The following is a 24,956-nucleotide window of genomic DNA, read 5'->3' on the forward strand; positions in this document are numbered from 1 at the left end:
GGATCAGTGACTGACTGTCAAATAGGTATCAGAGAGTTGTATGTGGTGGAGGGGTGCAGTATGCTGTAAGAGGAAGGACACTAGTGGTGTTTCGCAGGGGATAGTTTTGGGACCAATGTTGTTCAATTTGTATATTTATGATATTGGGGTGGGTTTAACTAGTGATATTCAGCTGTTTGCAGACAATTCCAAATTGGGGAAAGCAATGCGGAATGAAGCAGATGTTATGGCCTTGCAGGAGGACTTAATCAGTTCATGTTGCAAAGTGTAAGGTTTTAAAATTTGAAAAGCAATGTTGGGATGCAGTTTATATTATTATTATTACCACCCCAAAATCTCATGGAGTCAAAGACTCATCTGGGAGGTTCTTTTATCTCTCTCACACACGCACACACACACACACACACACACAGCTCATCATCCCATGTTTTAAATACATTCAAACTCTTTGCAGACACCACATTCTCCGGCAAGGCATTCCAATCATTCACAACTATGCACGGAAAAAACCAGCCTCTCACTCCCCTACTCACACCCTCTTTATACAGTTTCCAGGGATGCCCTCTGTTTCTCCCCTGATCTCCCACTATTCTCTGTAAAAATTCTCCAGCATTGATCCTATAACAACCCCTTACCAACTTGTAGATCTCTATCATACCTTCCCTCTTCCTCCTGTCCACCAGACTCTGCAAATTACATCTTCTCAATCTTTCCTCATACTTGACATTCCAGAAGTCGGAAACTACCTTAGTCAGTCTCCTTTGGATCCCCTTCCAACATCTTTCCATCCTTCTGAAAACCCGCTGACCAAATCTGGGCACAATAGTCCATGTGTGGCCTAATCAAAGCCTTATACAATGGAACAAGAATCTCCCTACTTCTACACGTCAGTGTCCCCCGCATCATTCACAGAAGCCTTTGTGTTGTCTTCACAATTTTGGTGATGTGTTCCCTAAATTTTAGATCCTTATCCACTATCATCCCCAGATCTATCTCTTATTTCATCTACTTCCAACAATATATTCAACAATATATCATCTACTTCCATCAATATATTATCCACTATCATCCCCAGATCTCTTATTTCATCTACTTCCAACAATATATTCTCAAGCATAAATTCTGCATCCCATCTTTGTTTTCCAATTTTTAAAACCTTACATTTTGCAACACTGAACTCGCATCCCCATTTCTGTGCCAAATCACTCAATTTATTCAATTCTTCCTGCATGATCACAACATCCTCACTACTCTTCATGGTTCGTACCAACTTGTCATCATCTGCAAACAACTGAATATCTCCATCCAAATCTTCACCTATATCATTAATATACAAGTTAAACAGTAATGAACCTAAAACAGACCCCTGAGGCACTCCACTAGTTAATTTCCTTTTCCTGGATATTGCTCCCCCATACACAACTTGTTGATATCTATCAGATAGCCATTGTCTCCAATCCAATGCACCAATGTAATATCCAACCCCCATCTGCTCTAGTTTGACTGTCAACCTATCATGAGGTACTCTATCAAAAGCCTTTGCGAAATTCAAGTATATTACTGTGTATCCTTTTCCTCTGTGCAAGGAAGCAGTCACTTTATTGTAATAAATAAGTAGATTACTAAAACATGAACTTACTTAAGCAAATCCATGCTGTCCATCAAAGAAAATACCATTGTTATCAACCCAACTCTGGATCCTAGTTCTCACAGGCTTCTCCAACAACTTAACCACAACACCTGACACACAGAGAGGCCTATAGTTTGATGCTTGAGTTCGATCACCTCCTTTATGGAGTGGCACAATCTTGCTCTCCTTCTACTCCTTAGGAACTTGACCAAGTGCAAGACTCATATTAAAAAAATATGTCAAGGCAGGTGTCAACTGCCTGGCACATTCTTTCAGAATACGTGGCGATATATTATCAAGTCCGACGGCCTTATTAACATCTAGTTTACTCAACTCCCCATACACCTTTTGTTCACCTACAGTCAGTCTCCCCTCCCCATCATCAACTGCTCTCAATCCCTCCATGAAGTCACATTTACAAGATTGAAAGATCTTTATGAACTGATCATTAAGTATCTCCACCACCACACATTCTGCATCAGCTGTCTTTATATCATTTTCTCCAATCAGTGTCATCCTTCCATAATTATTCTTTCTTTTGCTGGCTACATATTGAAAGAATTCCTTAGGATTCTTTTTTGGCTTCATTAGCCAACTGCTGTTCATACCTTTCTTTAGCTACCCTCACCAACAAAGTCATCCTCCTTGCTTGGTCTTTGTATACCTCATGGAATTGGTTATTTCCACTTCTCTTATGCTGCCTCCACAATGCCCTTTTTCTCTGTAACGCTTGCTTAATCTCTTTATTAATCCATCTCACACCCTCCTTATTTAACCTTCTCACCCTTGGAATACGTTTAGACATTGTATCTGTTAGATAGTTTTTGAAAATCCCCCAAGCTGCATTGATCTCTTTTCCAGCTAACTCCTCATTCCATGCTACACCTGCAAGCTGTCTCCTGAGTTCTTCATAATCACCCCCCCCCCCCACCTTGTAGTTCCACATATACCCTTTTCTCACGGAGGTCCTTACACTGCTGGCAACCACCCAGGTAATCACTTCATGGTCACTCTCACCAACTGGTGGATGATTTGACACCTTATTTATAATTACATCCTCTGATGAGATGACCAAATCGTTGTGTGCGCTCTGTTGCATACTGTCTGAGGTAATTATCCCTCAAAAACTCAAGAAACTCATTTTTTTTACTTCCAGTTGCTATCTCATCATTCCAGTCTATATTGCCATAATTAAAATCACCCATAATGATCACCCTTTTCTTATTTACTTGGCTAATTTGATTGTACATTTCATTATCACCACCATCCACATTACCTAGTCTATAACAACATCCGACCAAGTATTTGATTTCATTCACCTCTATCTCACACCATACTGCCTCAAAACTACTGGCATTATTTCCATCTTGCATCTCTACTTTATATGGACATAACTCTTTCACTATCATCAATAGCACTCCCCCTCCCTTTTTACCTCTTCTGTCCTCACGAAACACATCATACCCTTCCATCTCTATTCCTGTCTGGATGTCATCCTCTTCCAACCATGTCTCACTTATTCTGACAATTTTTGGGTGAACAGATGCAATTGTGGCCATTTCCCTTTCTGTTTCTTCATTTTAAAACCCTTTTCAATTCCAACTGTTTCCTCTTGATCCCTGGTCATCACATTCCTTTCCTGCCTACACATGTGCATATATTTGGTGGGGAAACTTTAAAGTAGGTAGAGGAGATGAGAGATCTGTGAATGGTAGCAGACAATGACTTGAAATTCATGGGCCACGTTGAACAAGTTGTGAATACATCACATGAGATAATGGTAATGATCCAGAGGACCCTGACATGCAGAAATAAAAAGGTTATGTCATTGTAAAAGGCCTTGATCAGTCCTCATATGGGTTATTGTGCAAAGATCTGGTCACCGGATTTTCACAGTGAAAAGGATATGTTGGAAGGGGTCCAGAGAAGATTCACAAAGGTTAGTGGTCTTTGGAATTCGAAGTATGAGGACAGATTAAGAGAATGGAAATTGCAAAGCCTCATGAATAGGCGGAAGAGGGGGATATGATTGAGACATATAATCTAGTCAGGGGTTGTTACCAGGTTGACATGGAAGAGATTTTTCATAGAATGAGAGAAGGGGAGGGGGAGTAGAACCAGAGGCCATCACTGGAAACTGTATAAAGAAGGTGTGAGCAGAGGAGTGAGGAGATGGTTCTTTTCATCGAGAGTGGCTGGTGAGTGAAATGCATTGCCTGAGTGTGTTGTGAATGTAGACTGTTGGATCATTTTAAGGCACAGTTTGGTGAGCGTTGTGTGCAGTAGTGTGTACCTCTCACGATGATTCTCTGTGTCCATGGAGGTTGGATGCTAATAATAATAATAACTGGGTAGCAAACATATGGAACATACTGTAATCAGAATCTCATGGGCAGGCGAGTTGCTACTGGTTTTAGAGCAGTTAAGCTTGACATGATGGAAAGGAGTGTGACTGCACAATAGGATAGCTACATCACAATGAGTAGGATAACCTCCAGTTCTGTCCTTCTTATGAACAAACAACTGTGATTCCTTAAGACTTTGTACTCTCTGGATTTTAAAAATATTTCCTGTGGTCATTTATTCCTCTGGAAAAATTGTTCACTTCATTATTTCATGTGTCAGGATCATTTGGTAAGTGTAATTTACCAAAGTGAATACCAAAGATTTCTTTTTTTTTTTTTTTTTCTTTTGAAGGCGATTGGTGGGTTATCTAGAGGGGATATCCTCACATTAATTTTTTTCACAAGTGAGTTCTCATCAAATAGGACCATATTTGTAGTTGTTTCAGGAGAGAGAGAGAGAGAGAGAAAGGGGGACTGTAGGTCATATGACTGATGTGCTCAATGGAAAAGCACTCACAATCATAAAGTTCGAGAATGGCAAAAATTATCAAGTGGAAGAAGAGGCATACCAGTTTGAGATATCGATATTTTCTTAACTGCCTACTTATCAGCATAAGAGGATTTCAGGACAGGTGTTGTGGTGGCTAACATCCTTTCTGCATCCTGATATGATATATTTTTCCTTTTTAATCTTTTGTATTTCTGTTTCATTCATCCTTCCACTTCTAATGTGAATCACAGTAAACTTGATGATCTTCCTGTCAGTTGACACACTTATCTTTCTGAGCAGAGCAAGATTTGTTATCATGCACTTTATAACCACATTGGGCACAGGTCATAGAGCAGTTTAACATAGTGTAACAGGCAGTTTAGGGCCTGTTCATGTTTCTTACATTAAAAGCATTTTAAGTGAATTGTAGATGAAGAGTCTAACAGGACAGTTGAGATAACTTGCTTTTGCAGATGTTGGAGGCTTAGGTGTATCAAAAGTAAGAACAACATTATTGTTAATATCCCAAGATCCATGGAGTCAAAGACTCATCTAATCAGTCCTTTTGTCATACACACAGCTCATCATACTGTGCCTTAAACACGCTCAAATTCTCTGCAGACACCACATTCTCAGGAAAGACATTCCAATCATTCACAACTCTGCATGAAAAAAACCTGCTTCTTACTCCCCTGCTCACACTCTCCTTATACAACTTCCAGGGATGACCTCTGGTTCTTCCCTGATCTCCTACCATTTTCTGTAAAACCTCTCCAACATTGATCCTATAACAACCCCTTACTAACATGTTGGTCTCTATCATATCACCCCCTCTTCCTCCTATCCACCAGACTCTGTAAATTGTATCTTCTCAACCTTTCCTCATATTTGACATTTGAGATATCAGAAACTACCTTAGTACGTCACCTCTGAACCCTTTCCAACATCTCTTCAACCTTTTGAAAACCAGGTGATCAAATCTGTGCACAGTTGTCCATGTGTGGCATAATCAAAACCTTATACAAGGGAACAAGAATCTCCTTACTTCTACAAGTCAGTATCAGGTGACATTCTAAGTATCAGGATGTGCCTCATATCTGTCACGCTCTGATTTACCAGATCTAACAGAATATTAGAAGAGTGCTTGTCTGAAGAAATTATAGAGAATATGTCTAAGGCAATAAAGTCAGGTGAGGGTGGAGGAGATGATAGTAATGGTTGACACAAAGGAAGTGTGAACCAAGTGGCAAGAGATTTAAGGTAAATGGTAGGAACTGTGCAGCATAAAATGTGAGAGGAATATAGTGATTATACTCTCTGGAAATAATGCAAAAAAAAAAGGAGAAGATCAGCAATAATGAATGACATTTGCAGTGAGAATGTAAATATGTCAAAAGGGAGGTCTGGAATATGTGAATACTTGGAATGCATTTGAAAATAGAAGAAAACTTTATACAAGACACAGACTATATTTGAAATTTGAACACAGAAATGCACAGGCACATGGAGAGACTGTTGTTTGCTGAGCAAGTGAGTGTGTTAGTGCAGGGAACTTTGAGTTGCATGCTAAGAATACTGGAGGTACTGATAGCTCAGCCCATACAATGATTAGTGGAATCAGTGAAATGTAGTTAACAGATGATGGCCTAACAGGAATAGAAGCAGAAGAGTTTAACATATTTCAGCCAGCTAGGAAAGACAAAAGTGGTGATTGAGTGTTTCTTATGATAAGTGCTAAGATGAGTCCTCTCAGAGTGGAGAATTTGGAAGGAAATAGAACTAATAGTATTTATTTATCATATGGCTATTACATCGCAAGGGAAAAACATATACAGTGTAGATAGCAAACATGAAATTATGTATGTAATTAAAATATAAAATAGGCATGTATATATATATATATAAAGTCTAAACACAACATTTCTAAATATATGTATATAACATAAACACATTAAATATACAAACAGCACCAGTAAAAATTACAAATACGAAAATTAAGATGCTTCGGTCAGTCAGATGTTACAAGTTTATATCAATGTTTATATCTAGATGTTATAAATATTAATCCAGTTATAAACTGGATTAATAACCTAAGTTATTAATCCAGTCAATGGTCGCAGATGTTGGAACTAGGAAATCTTGTTCCTCTCCTTCGTAGGCTCTCAGTGAACATTCTTGGTGAATGTGACGAACAGCCAGCCACTCACTTCCACAGTCACATTGTGGGGAATGAATTTTCTGACACTTATAAAAAAAAAAAAAGTCTGCACATCGACTGTGGTTAGTTTTTAGCTGGTTTAGGGTAATCCATGTTTTGCATGAACAGTCATATCCAGGTGCATGGAAGATTCTGCAATTCTGGACCAGCAAATGACTCCCACTGGCATCTCCATTCTTGATTGATATCAAAATTATCCTCCAGCAGCCTAATAGCACTACTAACAGGAGGATATCTTGATTTCAATATACAGATAACCCTCGTATAACGCGGGTACTTATACAACGCGGTTTCGATATAAAGCGGTCTACAAATTGTAGTATCCCTTGGAAAGACTTTTATTGGGATTATATTGATCAAGTGCATATAATAAACAACTATGTTATACCAACTAGTTTCACCAACTAAGTCTGTTGGCATCTTCAGGGTACATAACTGATGTACGGCACTAAAAAGTAAAAAACTGTTACAAACTATAATCAACCGATTCCAATTATATTAAACAAAGAACAGAGCGTGTACAATACATTCATAGAGCGTGGATGATATCACTTGTTGTTATTTAGGAACGTTCTATAGTTGGCACTGTAATTCAGTTCTGGCGAGTTGAAGGATCTGATAAGGGTCTTCCAGATCACGGGCAAGATTAGTCCTTGGTTCCTATTAAGGTTTTGTATACAGCGGGCAACTGTTGTGGCCTCCTTAAAAATTCGGGAGCGGAAGTCCTCCTCCATGTAAGGAATTGTGCTTCTATCCCACTCTATGGTATGGTTCGTTCTTGAGAAATGGAAAGCTAACCCCGATTTTTCTTCTCTGTTATTATTGACATCACCTATGTGTTCTTTTTGCCTAATTTCAAGGCTCCTTGATGTTTGGCCGATGTAATTCAAGCCGCATGAGCATGGTATGTTATAAACAGCATATTTGGAGAAAGGATGGCTATCTTTTGGAGATCTTAAGAATTGTCTAATCATTTCTGTGGATTTAAAGGCCACTCTTATTTTATGTGGTCTAAGGAGTCTGGCAATCTTATTGGAAACTGTACCTAAGTATGGAATGACGATGGTAGAAATATAACATACATCATCTTGTTGTCTTTGTTGGGGTTCAGAGAAAAGTATCTTGCGGACGAGTCTTCGAGGAAAACCATTCATGGGAAGGTTGGTGGATATCAGGGATAGTTCTTCCTGGAGGTCTTGTGGATCTGTTGTAAGGAGAGAGAGGCACGGTTCCTCAACATGTGTACAATACTGAGTTTCTGAGAAATGTGGTGTGAGGAAGTGAAATGTAAATAATGTCCTGTATTGGTAGGTTTGCGGTAAACTGAGAGGTTGATACCACCATTCGGAAGCTTCTTAATTAAAGTGTCCAGAAATGATAATTGGTTATCTTCTTCAAGTTCTAGAGTGAATTTGATTGTGTGGTGTAGAGAGTTGATTTTGTCAAGAAAGTCGAACAGGTCCTTTTTTGTGTGGTTCCAAACGATAAAGATATCATCCACGTATCTCCACCATACTGTGAGTTTAGGATCTGTTTGAATTAAGATTTTACTTTCAAAATCCTCCATAAACATCAGCACAAGATGGAGAGAGGGGGCTACCCATTGCAAGGCCAGTCAATTGTTCGTGTATGGTTTTATTCCATAAGAAAAAGTTTGATGTTAAACAATGACGGAACAGAGAAGTAATGTCTTGTGGGAGCAAACTTCCTAAAATGTTGATGACTTTTGTCCATAAAGAAATGCATGTTGTCAGCACGGAAAGCTTTGGTATGAAGAGTGAGTTCTGCCTTTGGTTTTTTGCAGTGGATGTGTTGCAAAAATTGCTACATGCATGCATGCACAGAAAATGTGAAAGATTTGAGGACTGTTTGGGTAAACAAAAAGTAAAAAAGGATTAATGTATGTGAAAAGTGTCTTGATGGATTAGAGCGATTAGAAATGGGAACAAAAGTCAGGACCAAGCTTAGAAAAGAGTTAATGAAAAGTGAAATGAAACATCTGGAAGAGGATATTAAACATCTAAAGAAGAGATTCACTGATGAGAATGAGGAGGAGGAGGAGGAGGAAGTTAGTAATATGAAGAAAGAGCCAAAGGATAGTCATATATATCATTGTATGGGGACTCCATCATTACAGGTGTGACAGAAAACATACTTTCCTGGTGGGAAAATAAAGCAAATAACTGATACATTACAGAAAGGAAAAGAGAGGGCATCAAAAAATAGCAGTTGCACAAATGCCTTAGTTCGTAAAAAAAAAAAAAAAAAAAAAAAAAAAGTCAATAGAGACTTGAGGAAGTTGTTGCAGCAAGTAAAGGAAAATAATGTTGTTGATAAAGTCATTAGCATGTTGTCCAAATATGACAATAGTGAAATGAGAAGGAGAGAAGAAATAATGAATAGTAAGATGGTTGAGTTGTGTGAAGCAAAGGTGGTACAATTTGTAAATCTGTGGAGTGAATTTGAAGGAAAGTTAGATCCAATACAAAACCCATTGAAATTGCATTTCAATGTGGTTGCAGAGCATATGGTGTTGGGATCCATAAAGGTGATGAAGAGGCACATATGAATGGCATTTAACAGTCTGGTTCAGAGAAAGGGAAGTGGATAGACTGAAGAAAGAGAGGTGTATAGCCTCTAAAGTAGAAGATAGGTGCTAGTAGAATGTATTCAAAGACACAGAGATTGTTATGTTTGTATAGAAATGTTAGGAGTATTCGAAATAAGAGAGCTGCATTTGTTACATTTATTGAGTCAGTATGCCCAAAGATCATTGGAATCAGTGAAACTTGGTTGTCTGAGGAGGATGGATGTTGGGAATAGAAATGGAAGGATATATAATTTTCCGGAAGGATACGAAGGTGAGAAGGGGAGCAGGAGTACTTTTACTGATTGCAGAGGAACTGTGTCCACAAAATGTGGAAGTTGATAGTGCATGCACCGATTTTGAACTTGTGTGGTGTGAAGTTGAAATTAACAGTCCAGTATATCTGATAGGATGCATTATAGACCAGAGAATGTAGAGAATACGGATTGTGAAATGTTTAGGCAATAAATGGTTGGGCATGCAAAAAGGTGATCCTTATGGGAGACTGTAATTACAGGAATATAAAATGGAAATAGGAGATAGTGTATGGGAACAAGGTGAATGAGTTTGATGAATTTTTGAGAGATAAATATCTTAAGTAGTACATGACTGAAGCAACTAGAAGCCTTTGGATTTGGTGATAACTTCACAAGATGTAGTTGCTAATGAGGTATGGACACTGCCACCGGATGCTGAGAGTGATCATGATGTACCTGTTTAAAAAGTGGTGAAATAAGAAAATGTTATTGCCAAAAACGAATAACGGATATATGGGGAAGTATAAGGTGAGTGATATATGTTTTTGTAGTTAACTTGTGATAAGCTAAATACACTAGTTAGATGAGCTGAGCAGAAAAGATGTTGACTGTGCATGGAAATTCACAAAGCAGTATCTGACATAATCAGTGTATAACTGCATACAAAGGGTTAAGTAAGTACATTGAGTAGGAATGAAATGGAGGAACAGTGAAATCAAGCAAGCTGTGTTGAAAAAGAAAATGCTATGGAGGAGGAACAAGACAGTTGGTGAAGATCAGATCCATGAAGAGTATAAAGTGGAGGCTATGAAGGCGATGAGCATGATAAAGGAAGAAAAGGTGCAGTATGAGAGGAGATTTGCTGGTCAGGTCAAGAAATATTTCCACTATATGATAAAAAAGAGAAAAATGGCAGGTTGACACTGGTGGATAGTCTTGGTGGCAGAATAACGGTTGCAAAGGATATAGTGGAATTAGTGAATGAGCACTTTATTATCGTATATAATACTGCTGTAAACGATGTGGTGCAAAAGATAGAAGGGAGGCAAGTATTCGGAGAATTGGAAGTGAAATAATCAGAGGTATATCAGGTGTTGATTTGGTTAGATTTTAATAAAGCCGTGGAACTGATGATGTATCACCACATATTCTTAAGGAATGTGCACAACGGTTATCAATGCCCTTGACCTGGTTATTTAATGAAAGTCCTGCAGTAGATAGGGTTCCTAAGGGATGAAAAGAAGGCAAAATAGTACCACTCCACAAGCATGATTGTAGGACAGAAGTTCCAATTATACACCAGTCTGTATAATTGTGGTTGTAGTCAAGGTGTTGGGGGATTGGCTAGGAATATAATATAGGATTGGTTGATGGATGGACATAGCATGATTTATGGTGATCAGCATGGATTTGTAATGGGCAGTCCTTGTTTTAGAAATGTACTTGCATTTTATGATAAGGTAATGAGAGTGTTAGATAAGGGAGAATCATATACAGTGATATTCTTGAACTATGCAAAAGCATTTTATAGATTACAACATGATAAATTAGTGTACAAGCTGCAGAGGATGGGAATAGATAGTACATTGTTTAGATGGATTGGAGATTGGTTCTCTGAATGATACCAGCAATTTGTGTGTGATGGAGCAGTGTCTCAAGAAAGGAGGATAACCAGTGGCGTGCCCCAGGGTTCTGTTCTTGGACCTCTGCTGTTTAACTTATTTGTAAATGATATATCATCTGGAGTGACTGGAGATCTTCATTAGTTTGTTGATGATGAGAAGTTGTGGAGAATTATATGTAGTACTGCAAATGTTAATTCCTTTAGAAAGATTAGAGAAGACTTTTGACTTGGAGAAAGGAGTGTGGTGGTAGTTTTCTGGAGCAATATAAGAAAATATAAGGCTGTGTACTATATTGATAGTGCACACTTAAGGAAGTGTATGAGATTCGAGATTTGGGAGAGATAGTTGACAGTAGACTGAAGTTTAGAGGATATATTGGAAGTTTTGCAAAGACTGCACATAGTACTAGTGCGACTATTATAATATCAAGCACCGGTCAGACTACACATGGAATATTTTGCTCAAATTTGGTCACCTGAATTTCAGTGTCATTGGAAACATTGGATAGAGTCCAGAGGTGAGTGACCAAGACAATATCATGACTTTGGAATGCTGGCTATGGAGACAGGTTGAGGAAATGTGGGCTGCAAAATTTAGTGTATAGGAGGAGAAGAGGTGATATGATAGAGAGATTTAAGCTGAGAAAATTTTATTGAATTAATCCAAATTGGATTATAAAAATAGTAGAAGGTGAGAGGGAAGCTTCCTGCTTTCCCCTCCCACCAGTGAATGGATTGTGTGACCAGAATGTGTTGTTAATGCAAGCAGTGTTAAGCATTTTAAGGTTCAGTATGATAAACATGTTGTCAATTGAATGAGCCTCTCGCAATGAGTCTGCTGACTTCATGGTAGGTGCAATAATAATAATAATTATTATTATTGCACCTACCAGATGTAAAGTATACAATAATTGGAGGAATTTTGGCAGAGGTGGAGGAGATGATCTGAGAGGGATTGTGGACAGAGACTTAAAGTTTGGGGATCACACTGATGATATTGTAAGAATATTCCACTGGACTATAGAAATATGAAATGGGCATAGACAGGCAGGAGCAAACATGTTATGCTTTTCCTGTATAAGGCTTTGATCAGGCCACATATTGACTACTGCACATAGAACTGGTCAGTTGGTTTTCAGCGGGATGAGGATGGATTGGAGAAGGTCCAGAGAAAACTTCTTGAGTTAGCGTCAGGTTTATGGAATGTCAGATATGAGGAGAGATTGAGAGAATGCAACTTGCAGAGCCTTGTGAACAGGAGAAGAAGAAGAGGAGGGTGAGGTGTTGTTACCAGATTAACGTGGAGAAGATATTTCATAGAGTAGAGGAAGACAGGGGAGGAACTACAGGTCATCCATGGAATCTGTATAAGGTAGGTGTGTGCACAGGGGAGTGAGAAGAAGGTTATTTGCATAGAGAGTGATTAATGAGTGGAATGCTTTGCTTGAAAGTGTCGTGAGTGCAGAATCTGTGAATGGGTTCGCCGTATGGTTCGATGCTGTGATGCTATAAAGGTCAGATATTAAAATCAATAATAATAATATAAGCATTCCATGGTGTTTATTATCTTTAATTTTATTGGTTTGTGTTTTTTTTATTTAGTTTACTGTTAGTGATTTACATTTTGAAAATGGCAGCTGTAAGGAAGTGCATGAAAGTACTGCAAAAAATTTCAGCTTAAACTTCAAGTCATATACTATCTTATTTTCAGTGGATACACTGCAATAAAGGTTTATGGACTACAAATGATAGCCAAGACTGTTCCAAAAGTTTCACAAATAAGAATAGTTTCACCATAAATAGTCAGAAAAACAGATGAAATATGTTATCGGGTATAGCAATTAAGAGAAACTGTAAGAGCTCAGGTAAGAGCTGATGAAAATGAAGCATTTGGATAATGAAAATATCTGAGCTGATAAATGTAAATGAGGAGGAAGATGGTGGTAGCATGAAGCAAGTGTCAATGGATGGTTTTTGTGGTTTATATGAAGATTCAATCATTAGTCATACTGAATAACAGACTGCATAAAATATGTTTTAGAGATGGCACACTGAGGAAAAATAACTGCTGTTTTGCATGGAAGGAATAAATGTCTATCAGATTAAGTGACAGCTGCATGGACATATGAATTAGATGGTAAAAAAGAGAAAGGTGAAAAGAGATTCCAGGAAGTTGTTGTTTATTCTAACAATCTTATTATTGTTACTCAAAGTGTAATGCGCTAGCAAGATGGCTGAGTTTATGGCGAAAAGGATGTACATTTTTTGAATGAAGTGAACTGGAAGGTAAGTTGCAGCAGTTTAAAGTCGATGGATTGCATTTGAATGAGTTTGGTCGTGGACATATCGAGGACCAACTGTGCCATGCATGGCATTGTTGGTCGCATACTGGCTATGTTCCCTTTGGAACGGAACAGAGTCCAGATAACCAAAGCAGCAATAATGCATCTCTTTCACTCTTTCCCCTCCCACTCTGACAACACTCCAATTTCCCTGTTACTTATTAGATTTTTCATATTAATCTCCAACTGTATGCTTAACTTTGTCTAGCATCTACATAAAAACTAACTTTATCTAGATGCTGTGCTCTCTCAGCAAACAAGTTGGAAAATGATGTAATCCTCTCCAAGTAATACCCTTATGGAAGTAGGAAGGCGATACTGATTGTTCATCTGATGGCCATGATCAATAATCTTGCAAATTTTTGATAGTGAGACAGCCATATGAATTTAAGTCAGGAGAATGTTGTAGAGCTCCACAAAATTTCTAATAAATTCATTCCCTTATTTCTGCTTTTGGCATACATATTTAAAAAAAGAGCAACACCAGTAGGTATTCATGTGTCAATCTTGACACTTGAAGGGACAATCACATGACAATTCTTGACAATCTTAGGTAAAGAATCTATTTGGTATTGCATGTCCTGATAGTCTTAAATTAATCAGGCTTAAATGAATAGCTGAAGATATTAATTTAAGACAGATTACATTTAGCTGAGAGTTATAACATAGTTTGATAAACTTGCAAAAGTGCATATCATATCAACAGTTTTGGTTTGCTTTTCCAATTATAGTCTTAGAAGTAGATATACATAATTTTATTCTCAGTTGATATAATAATTATTATGATTATGAAACTTGATTGAGTCATGAGACTCATCATGGGAGGCCCATCTTAGACAACAAAAAAATCTATCATACCACTCTTTACATCTATTCATTGTTCACTTCATCAGGCAATGAATTCCATGATACAATTACACTTCATGCAAAAAAGTAAATTCTCACCTTCCTACTCACCATTCCTATCACTACTTCATCTTCCATCTACAAAACTCCGATGCTCTCAGTCTAGTTTCACAGTAGAGTCCTAACATCATTTTGGTTACCTACCTGTGTAACCTCTCCAAGGTTAATTTAACATCTTCAAATCCCAGTGACTAGATCTCAGTACTAATTCCAATGTAAAAATAATCCTTTGTCTTGGCCACTTCTAGTAGAGATCCACCAATATAGTATGCAGCTTCCAATCAGTGGATTCCGAATTTCAATACCTCACACTTAGTTGCATTAATCTAACATCATTCATTTATTCCTCTTTCTAGCTTATTCAAATATTCTTGAAGTGCAAGAACATCAGCACTCACTCCTCTCTCAAGCTTCATATCACCTGTGAATAACTGAACATCTCCCTGCAACTCAGTGACAATATTATGGATATAAAGATTAAACATCAAAGGCATCAGTACTGATTCCTGTGGACTTTGCACTAGTGATCTTCATTTTCCATGATCCAGCTCCCCCCCCCTCCCCCATATAACCCCATATATCAATTAGATAGTCAATTTCGTATCCAATTCACTAATCTGATATCCAACCCAATATATTTTAACTTAAATATCAACTTATCATATGGCAACTATTAAATACCTTTGGAAAAAAAAATTATGATTTTCATTATTATTAAAATATTATAATCCTAAGACCCCATGGAGTCAGAGACTCATCTAGGTGGTCACTTTTGTCATACATTCAGCTCATCATACCATGCCTTAAACACATTCAAATCCTGTGCAGACACCATGATCTCGGGGCTATGCATTCCAATCATTCACAACTCTCGATCCAAAAAATCTGATTCTTGCTGACCCTCCTTATACAGCTTCTAGGGATGAACTCTTGTTTTCCTCCAATCCATTTTGTGAATCTTCTTCAATGGTAATCCTATAACAATCCCTTACCAACTTGTACATCGCCTCATAATTCATCCCAACTTTGCATCATCTAGAAACAACTGTATATCCCCATTCAATCTTCACCAATATCATTAAACAGCAATAGCCTTAAAATAAGTCCCTGAGGCACAGCACTAGTGACTTTCCTCTTTTGGGATATTTCTCCCCATACAAAACTTATTGACATCTATCAGAAGACAAATTGACAAACCAATGCACTAGTCTAATATTCATCCCCATCTACTCTAGTTTGACTATCAACTTATGTGGTAATTAATCAAATGCCTTTGGAAAGTCTAAATATACTACTAAGTATTGATCTGCAAAGTCCAATGCTGCTATTGTCACCTTACTGTAATAAGCAAGTAGATTACATAAACATGACCTACCATTAGCAAATCTGTTGTACACCAAAGATAATAACATTGTTTTCAATCCAAATCTGAATCCAGATTCTCATTAGCCTTCCCAACACTTTAACCACAACACCTAACCCACAGATTGGCTATAACTTGTTGCTTGAATTCTGTCACCTCCTATATGAAGGGGTATAATCAAGCCTTCGTCCATTCATTTGGACTTGACCAATGTGTCCAGTCCAAATATTTTATGGCAGATATTGACTCCCTAGCACATTGCTTCAAAATAAGCAGTGATATATTATCAAGTCACACAGCCTTATTAATATCAAGTTTGGTTAATTCCTCATATACATAGGCTGCTCAATAAGTTATAAGACTATATTTATACAGAAAACAGATTACCTTTAATCGTCATCATTTACATGGTCTTTTTTTTTAAGTATCTACCGTGAGACGCGATGCATTTGTCCCAACATTGTGTCCACTTCTTAAACACATGTGAAAGTCCGTTTTTTGAGAGTTCTTTCAAAATCGCCTCTGCAGCTTTTACACATGCTTTGTTGCTTTCGAAATGGTAGCCTCTTAGTGGTATCTTGAGCTGAGGAAACAGCCAGAAATCGCACGGAGCAAGATCAGGACTGTATGGAGGGTGTGGTAGGATATCTATGTTGTTCTTCTGCAAAATCCACTACACAACCAGCAATACGTGGCCTTACATTATCGTGGTGCAATAAGAAGCCATTCTTCAGAAATGGACGCTTCCTTTTGACATGCTGTACCATTGTCCATAAAATCAGTGATGATAATCGCTGCTGTGTTCATCATTGTCTCTGTGATGGACATTGAAGGTCTTCTCTCACGTTCCAAGAACCTCCATATTTTGCCTTAAAAGTTTTATGTCAGCGAAAAACACTTGCCCTAGACATTGTTTCATCATGAAAAGCTTCGCGTATCGTTTTAAAAGTGTCCGATGCCGATTTTTGCAAATGCACACAAAATTTAATCGCATAACACTGTTCCAAGGAAGCTTCCATTTCGACGACTGGTCGCGGCTTGTAGGTGCACCGAAACAAGCTTGCGTTTAGTCATGTGACACTCTGGCACATCAGTACATATACGCCATCTAGCAACCTCTTTTGTTAATACAGACAGCAACATTTCTTTATTCCAAAGAAATTAATATTGTGATGAGTGGTTTCGCAACAGTAAAATTAGTCTTATTACTTATTGAACAGCCCTCGTACTTCTTCCTCACTCACAGTCAGTCACTCCTGATAATCAACTGCTGCTCTCAAAATCTCCATGATGTCACTTCATTCACAAGAAGGAAATATGTTAATGAACTTCTCATTAAATATATCAACTATATCCTCTGCAACAGAAGTTCTTATACCATTTTCCCCAATCAAAAGCCATTCTACCATAATTGTTATGTTTTTTGATAGCTACATATTGAAACAACTTTTTTTTTTTTTTCCTTCAGTACCTAACTGCTGCTAATATTGGACTTTTGCTACCCTTACCAAATGAGTCACTTTCCTTGCCTGTTGTTACGGTTATTATTATTATTATTCAGGCCACCATGGAGTCAAAAGACTCGTTACGGGAGGTCCTTCGTATGAAACACAAAGTCTATCAAGACTCATTGCGGGAAGTCCCTCCTAGGAAACACAAAGTCTATCATACCACTCCATAAACTCATTGACTGTTCCTGCTCTCACTACTCCATCAGGCAATGCATTCCACGGTTCAACCACCCTCCATGCAAAGAAACTACTCTTCACCCTCTTGCTCACAGCTTCCTTTCGTAACTTGTCATCACTCCTTTCTGCTGTTCAACCAAGCAAAAGAAGTTCTCAGTGTCAACCCTGTAACCACCTCTCAACAGTTTAAAAGTCTCAATCATATCAATTCTCCTTTCTCCTTCTTCTATCTACCAAATTCTGCAGTTCACATTCCATCAGTCGTTCCTCGTAACTGACTGACATTGTACAGTCCTGAAACCATCTTTGTTATCTGCCTCTGTACCTTTTCCACAGTTAATTTATCCCCTTCAAATCATGGAGACCAAATTTTAGAACAATAGTCTAAGTGTGGCCTCACCAGGGTCTTATACAACAGAATGATAACTCTTTTATCTCTGCAGGGCAGCATCTTCTCAGTATTGCAGCAATCCTGTGTTTTCCCTTTACCACCTTTGCAATATGTCTCCCCTGAATTTCAGGTTTCTATCAATCATCAACCCCAGATCTCTTGTTTCCCCTTCTTCCTCCAGTACAACTCCTCCAATAGAGTATGAAGTGTCCCATCGATGTGTCCCAAACCTCAAGACCTTATATTTTGCTGCATTAAACCAATACCCCATTCATTCATCTGTCTAGCTTATTAATCCTCTTGCAGGGCTACCACATCTGCACTATTACTAATAACCCTTCCCAGCTTCACATTATCTGCAAACAACTGAATATTCCCCTGCAATCCACTGACAATGTCATTGATATAAAGGTTAAACAATATATGTCCCAGTACTGAGCCCTGTGGGACCCCACTTGTAACCTTCTGCCTCCTTGAAACTGACCCATCATACACAACTCTCTGATACCTATCAGACAGCCAATCCTGAATTCAGTTGACCAACCTGACATCCAAACCCATGTGCTGCAACTTAACTATCAGCTTGTCATGTGGCACCCTGTCAAATGCCATCACTAAATCCAAGAAAATGGCAGTATATGCCTTTCCCTCATCTACTGCTCCTGTAACTTTATTATAAAAGGCAATCATATTACTAAAACAAGAGCACCCCTTAACAAATTGATGTTGATTCTCACAGGTAACATTATCCTCATCTGCTCAACTGTATGTATATGGTCCCTCACTAATTTCTCCAAGATCTTAACAACTACTGATGACACATAAACTGGCCTATAATTAGACACTTCCAGGCTACTACCGCCCTTATGCAATGGCACTATCTTATTTTCCTTCCATTCCCTGGGCACCTTTCCTATAGCCAGCCATTCATTGAAAAGCCAGGTCAGCAGATCTGTCAGATCTTTAGCACATTCTCTCAAAACTGGTGGTGAAATACCAACCAGTCCCACTTTACTGACATCCAGAGTACTCAATATTTGGAACACACTCTCCTCCAGCCTCTAAACCTCGAACCTGACTTATCCTTCTAGTATTAAAATTTACTCCTCAAGGATGAAATACACTAATAAAATGTTCATTGAACAATTCCACTAAGTCCTCTGCACCAGTCACTCTATTCCCATTTTTATCCACAATGTTATTCTTCCACAATCATTTCTCCTACTACTGGCTACGTAGTTAAAAAATTCCTTAGGATTTTCATTGGATCTTAGGGCCAATCTCTTCTCATATTACAGTTTTGCTTTTCTAACCATACTAGTCACTCTCCTGCCTGAGTCTTATATTCTTCATGCATCTGCTCTTCACCTGTCTCCTTATATCTCTTCCAGAGCCTCTTTTTCACATGCAGTTCTTGTTTAATATTGTTTGTCATCCACTTTACACCAAATTGTGTCCTCTTCTTTACTTGTGGAATACAGCAAACTATTGCTTCTAACAAATATTCCTTCACAATTTCCCAAACACTAGTGATATCCTGCCTTCCAATTCCTACTTCCATGAAACTTCCCCAAGTTGCTATCTAAGACTATCATAATCACATGCCTTATAATTCCACATACATTCCCATCTCTTTGATACTCCTACATGTCTATTCATCTTCCAAGTCAAAACCATATGGTCACTCTCTCCAAGTGGTGGGAGAGATGTCATCTCAGGTATTATCAGCTCTTCTGATGCTATGACGAAATCCAAAGCTCTTGTTCCCTGTATTACATGTTGCTTAAGACATTTGTCTCTCAAGAATTCTAAAAATTCCATTCCCTTATTGCTACATACATCTTCCTTTTCCCAACTTATACTGCAGTAGTTAAAATCTCCCATAACAATCATTCTTCTTCCTTGGTTTGTAGCAACACCCCACTAAATACCCTGTCTTGCATATCTCTACCTCACACCATATGCTTTCAAAATCATTAGTGTCACTGCCTTCCAAAGCCTCCACTCTTAGAGGACATACGTCGTCCCTTATCATAAGGAGTATCAGTAGCAGGGTACAGCATTTTCCTATCCTGCCAAAAAATGCTGTACCCTGCTACTGATACTCCTGTTATTATATCCTCTTCTGTGAACCACGTCTCAGTGATCCCAATAATCTTTGGCCAGGCTGACGCTCTCAGCACCACCAATTCCTCTCCTTTATTCCAGATACTCCTCGCATTAGTATAAAGTAGAAAAATGCCACTGTTTCTATACTTAGCATTATTCCCTCTAGACTCCACTGGGCTCAGCATTACCTGATGTCGTCCCCCTTCTCCCAAGTACCCATTCCCACAAGAGGCCACTGTTGTGTCCTGAATAAACTAAGAAAGGTTTTGACAAGAATTATTCAGGACACAACTTTAGTTAAACATAGGCAGAGAATGTGGCATGTTGGCTATAGACTAGAAAGGCAAATTTATGTATATAACTCTAGAGAAGGTGCAAGAAACTGTATAACAAATTAAAGGAAAATTGTAAGACCTAACCTGTAATACATGTGGGTCAGATAAAGAAGTTAATTAAAGCTGTTAAATTTATTTAAGAACCCCATTTCATGTATTATAAAGTAGCAAAGCCTATAAGCCAGAGTCCAAGGGTCACCTTTAACCGTCCTGTGTTACGTACACCAAAAGAGAGAGGAAGGTAGTTATAGGAAAGAGAAACTAGAGCACTTTCAAAGAAAAGCACAACATGTGATGTGATAGAGGGAGCTGGACACCATGATGTAAACCCATGTGACCGCGTTGGCGGGAATCGTGATAGCCGAGAAACGCCAAGAAAAAAAAAAAAAGTCAAGCAAACCACACTCGAGGCTTTTTTTTGGGTTCCTGTTTCCTGACCACCGGACGTAGGTCTCGTCCTCACCAATGGAGAAGTTCCTGGCTGGCCGTGGAAGGCATTGGTTTGCCTGTTGCAGCGTTGAATTGGGTTTAGTAATTTCGTAAGACTAGGATAGCTGAATGATGTTGTGCGATGGAAGAACCAAGCAGATGCTGTCCGTTCTGGCTATGCTCCTGAGCTGTATCACCTTTCCCGTCAAGAATCTGGCCGTACAGTTTATAGAAGGTGATCAGACGAAAAGCAGAATGAAGAAGCCTTGATGCCCAGACAAGGCAAGAAGAAAGATAGAGTATCAATTCGGGGATGGTAAAGTAGACCTTTGTGTTATATTTTTCCAGTTAAGAAAGAGTGTGTTCTCCTAAGAACAATTGTGAAGTGGACTCATTTTATGGAACTTTAAGAGCTGTCTACAACTTGGCACAGGCCCATTTTGTCTGAGAATTGTCTGCTTAGCAAGGCCATGTTTATTCAGAATGAATTAGTAGTAATGTGTAAAAATGATAAAGCTAATGACCACGTGAATGTAGAAAATGTGATAGGTGTTAATGAGATTATATTGTTACTTATAGAGGTGGTCTGAGCTAAATTGTTTATATGTTTTGTATATTAGTATTGAACCAAGGATGTTACTTGAGAATAATTCAGATTAATTAGTAGTAATGCTTAATTGTGTGATTTCTCTATCTAATAAACATGTTTCTTAGTACCTGTCTGATCTGTTTTAGTATATGAATTGAAACAGCCACTCATAAAAATATTGACGAACTTAGCGGGAGGAACCCACATGTATGATTAAACAAAGCGGGTCACAACTGCATGTAAGAGTTTAGTGAACAGAGATTAGATCATATTATAGTTTAATTATTGTGTTTCATTCTGAGAGAGCCATCCTGGGTAAGAGTCCCATCTATCCTCGGTAATGGCTGGCGCAGTTATAATATAAATTTGTCAATGCTTATCAGGTGGACTGTCTCAGAAGAAGTGATAATGGTCACGTCCCACACAAGGACAAAGCCCTAAACACTAAGTAACCTACACGTGGTTAAACTATAGAGAGGCCAAATGACTGCATATCTAAAAAAGGGATAGAATTAAGTAGAGAACGGAATAAGTATAGGTTGTTTAATAGGAAGGGTATAAAAGTAAGAGAGATAAGATTAATGAATACATAAGAAATAATAAGAGTAAACAGACAATAAAAATATTAGGGATATAACACCATCCCTGCTACCATCCACCCTGGGCATTCTAGTTTCCCTGCATTAACACACCATGTCGTTCAGAACAGCAATCTCTCAAGATGCCTCCTTCCTCATTCAAATGCAAGAGGTTTCTCGAATACAATTCCTTTCTGTCCTCAAATGCCCTCCAAGCATCAACATATTCCAGCCCTCTCTTCTGACACATTCAGCAGAGCTAGAATATGTTATTCAATATTACTTCTCAGCTCGTCACTATCATACCTAAGCAACACGCACACTATCTTTCCTCTCTGCATTTTCTTTTGTACAACCTCAAGTAAGAATCTCATATCTCTTGCTGCCCAATTTACACTGCCTCTCAAGTCATTCATTCCTACCATCACAATCATCTCATCTACCCTTTCACCTCACTCTTAATTGCCATAGCTGCACTTTCTGTTGTTCGATCTTTCGTTTTTGTATTCCTCATGAAGATGATACTACCTGTTTTATGTTGCTTCTATAATGCTTTTTTACTTTTATTTCATGCTTAATCTCTTCATTTGTCCATTTCGCACCAAGCTTCTGACCTCTAAAATGTATTTAGACATTGCTACTACTAGATAGTTCTTGAATATCACCCAAGAAGCATTGATCACCTTTCCATCAACTCTTCATTCCATGTTACAGTTTCAAGCTGTCTCCTGAGATCAGCATAATCACCAGTACTTTAGTTCCAGATACTCTTTCCTCTCACAAGTTCTAACATGGCAACCAGCCAGGTAATCATTTCTTGATCTCCCCCACCAAATGGAGGGAGATTTGGCACCTCATTTATAATAACATCCTCTGATGAGATGATCAAACCCAAGACCCTCAATCCCCGTGTACCCTCTGTTACATACCGCCTGAGGAAGTTGTCCTCAAAAAACTCAATTTTTTTTTGCTTTTGGTTGTTATCTCATCATTCCAATGATGCTATCTCTCAACATTGATAGTGTTCATAATCCTTCGTGAAGGTATTTTCTTGATCATAAATTAGTATAATAATAATATTTGGTTTCCAGATCAAGTGTTGATCAATTTTATTAAACTGAACCAACTAGTTTCGCCACACTTTAACTGTTGGCATCTTCAGGGCAATTATAAGTTTAAACAATCTCACAATTATGCATAACTGCAAAACTGACAAAAAATTAACTGTAAAAAACTGACTAGAATAATTACAAATAGAATAGTATCGAACGTGAATGAAACACGTATCGCGTGTACAAGGTTAGCTAGCTGTTGCTAAGGAACTTTCTGTAGTTTGTATTAAAGTTCATTTCTTCCATTTTTAAAGTTCTGATTAGGGTTTTCCATATCTCTGGGAGTATTAGGCCTTGATTTCTGTTAAGGTTGACAGTAGAATGGATGACTGTGGCTGCTTCTTTGATAGTGTAGATTGCTTCTGCTATATTTGTGGCAGCTTTACTGTTCCCAGTCAAAGGACAAATATCACTGATTTCGTTAAGAAAGTGTACTTTGCATACTTTGACGTAAAAATTGCAGATAAGGACAAGTCATGGGCTCCAAATAAAGTGTGTAAGTTGTGTAGAAAATTTACGACAGTGGAGCAAGGGAAAACACCAAAAATTAGCCTTTGGCATTCCAGTGATTTGGCGTGAACTGAAAAATCACGTAGATGATTGCTATTTTTGTTTAGTTCAGACTTCTGGTTATAATAAGAAGAATAAGAAAAAATTGTGTATCCAAATCTCGACTCAGCAATTCAGCCAGTTGCTCATTCCAATGAAATAGCTGTGCCAATTTATAAAGGACTTCCTTTACTTGAGAACGAGCATGATCGGGATATGCCAGATGTTCTTGAGGAGCAAGACCCGGATGTTGATTTAGACAATGAAAATTTAATTTCTAGTTCTGGACAGCAACATTTTACTCAAGCGGAATTGAATGACTTAGTAAGAGATTTGGGCCTATCAAAGGAATCATCGGAATTGTTAGCTTCAAGATTAAATGAAAAAACTTACTGGAGCAAGATACGAAAATAACTTTTTATCGTAGCAGGGAAAGTAATCTTGTACAATATTTTAAACACGAGTGTGGGTTTGTGTACTGTAACAATGTGTCAGGTTTACTAACTGAAATGAGTGTTGTACAATATCATCCAAATGAGTGGCATTTATTTATCGACAGTTCAAGCAGAAGTCTCAAGTGTGTCTTACCACACAGTGGGAATGTATATGGCTCAATTCCTATTGGCTATTCAGTCCACTTAAAGGAAACATATGAGGACATTAAAAAGGTTCTGAAGTTATTAAAATATACAGACCATAACTGGATCATCTGTGTGGATCTTAAAATGATGAACTTTTTACTTGGCTTTCAAAGAGGATATACAAAGTTTCCGTATTTCCTATGCTTCTGGGATAGTCGAGCTAGAAACCAACACTGGAGTCAGAAACATTGGCCTCTTAGAATATCCTTAAATGTTGGACAAACGACAGAATGTTATAAATCAACCTTTAATCAACAGAGAAAAAATCATTTTTCCACCTCTACCCATCAAACTAGGTCTTATGAAGCAGTATGTTAAAGCTTTAGATTTACAAGGTGACTGTTTCCAATACATATGTGAAAAATTTCCACGACTTAATTATGAAAAAATTAAAGCCGGTGTATTTGATGGACCGCAAATTAGAACTTTAATGTGAGACCCAAATTTCATCAACTCTATGAACGAAATTGAGAAAGAGGCCTGGACTTCATTTACGATGGTTGCAAATAATTTTCTTGGAAACAAAAAAGCGTGCAATTACAAAGATCTAGTGGAAACAATGCTTGAAAATTTCCAGCGCGTAGGTTGCAACATGAGCATAAAGCTTCATTTCCTATACAATTATCTTGATAGATTTCCTGAGAATTTGGGTGCTGTAAGCGATGAACAAGGCGAAAGATTTCATCAATACTTAAAAACTATGGAAGATCGGTACTAAGGAAGATGGGATTCTCACATGATAGCCGACTACTGTTGGAGTATTCAAAGGGATT

General features: G+C 38.1%; 1 protein-coding gene across 2 annotated transcripts in view; it reads left to right on the plus strand.

Annotated features, from left to right (window-relative positions):
• LOC150104498 (SEC14-like protein 4) overlaps positions 1-24,956 on the plus strand; it is a 233,991-nt gene that overhangs the window by 122,254 nt on the left and 86,781 nt on the right. The gene's annotated exons all lie outside the window — the stretch shown is intronic.

The sequence above is a fragment of the Typopeltis vanoorti genome, chromosome 7 (genome assembly GCF_054136105.1).
Source record: "Typopeltis vanoorti isolate ZY-2024b chromosome 7, IOZ_Tvanoo_1.0, whole genome shotgun sequence".
Classification (NCBI taxonomy): Eukaryota; Metazoa; Arthropoda; class Arachnida; order Uropygi; family Thelyphonidae; genus Typopeltis; species Typopeltis vanoorti.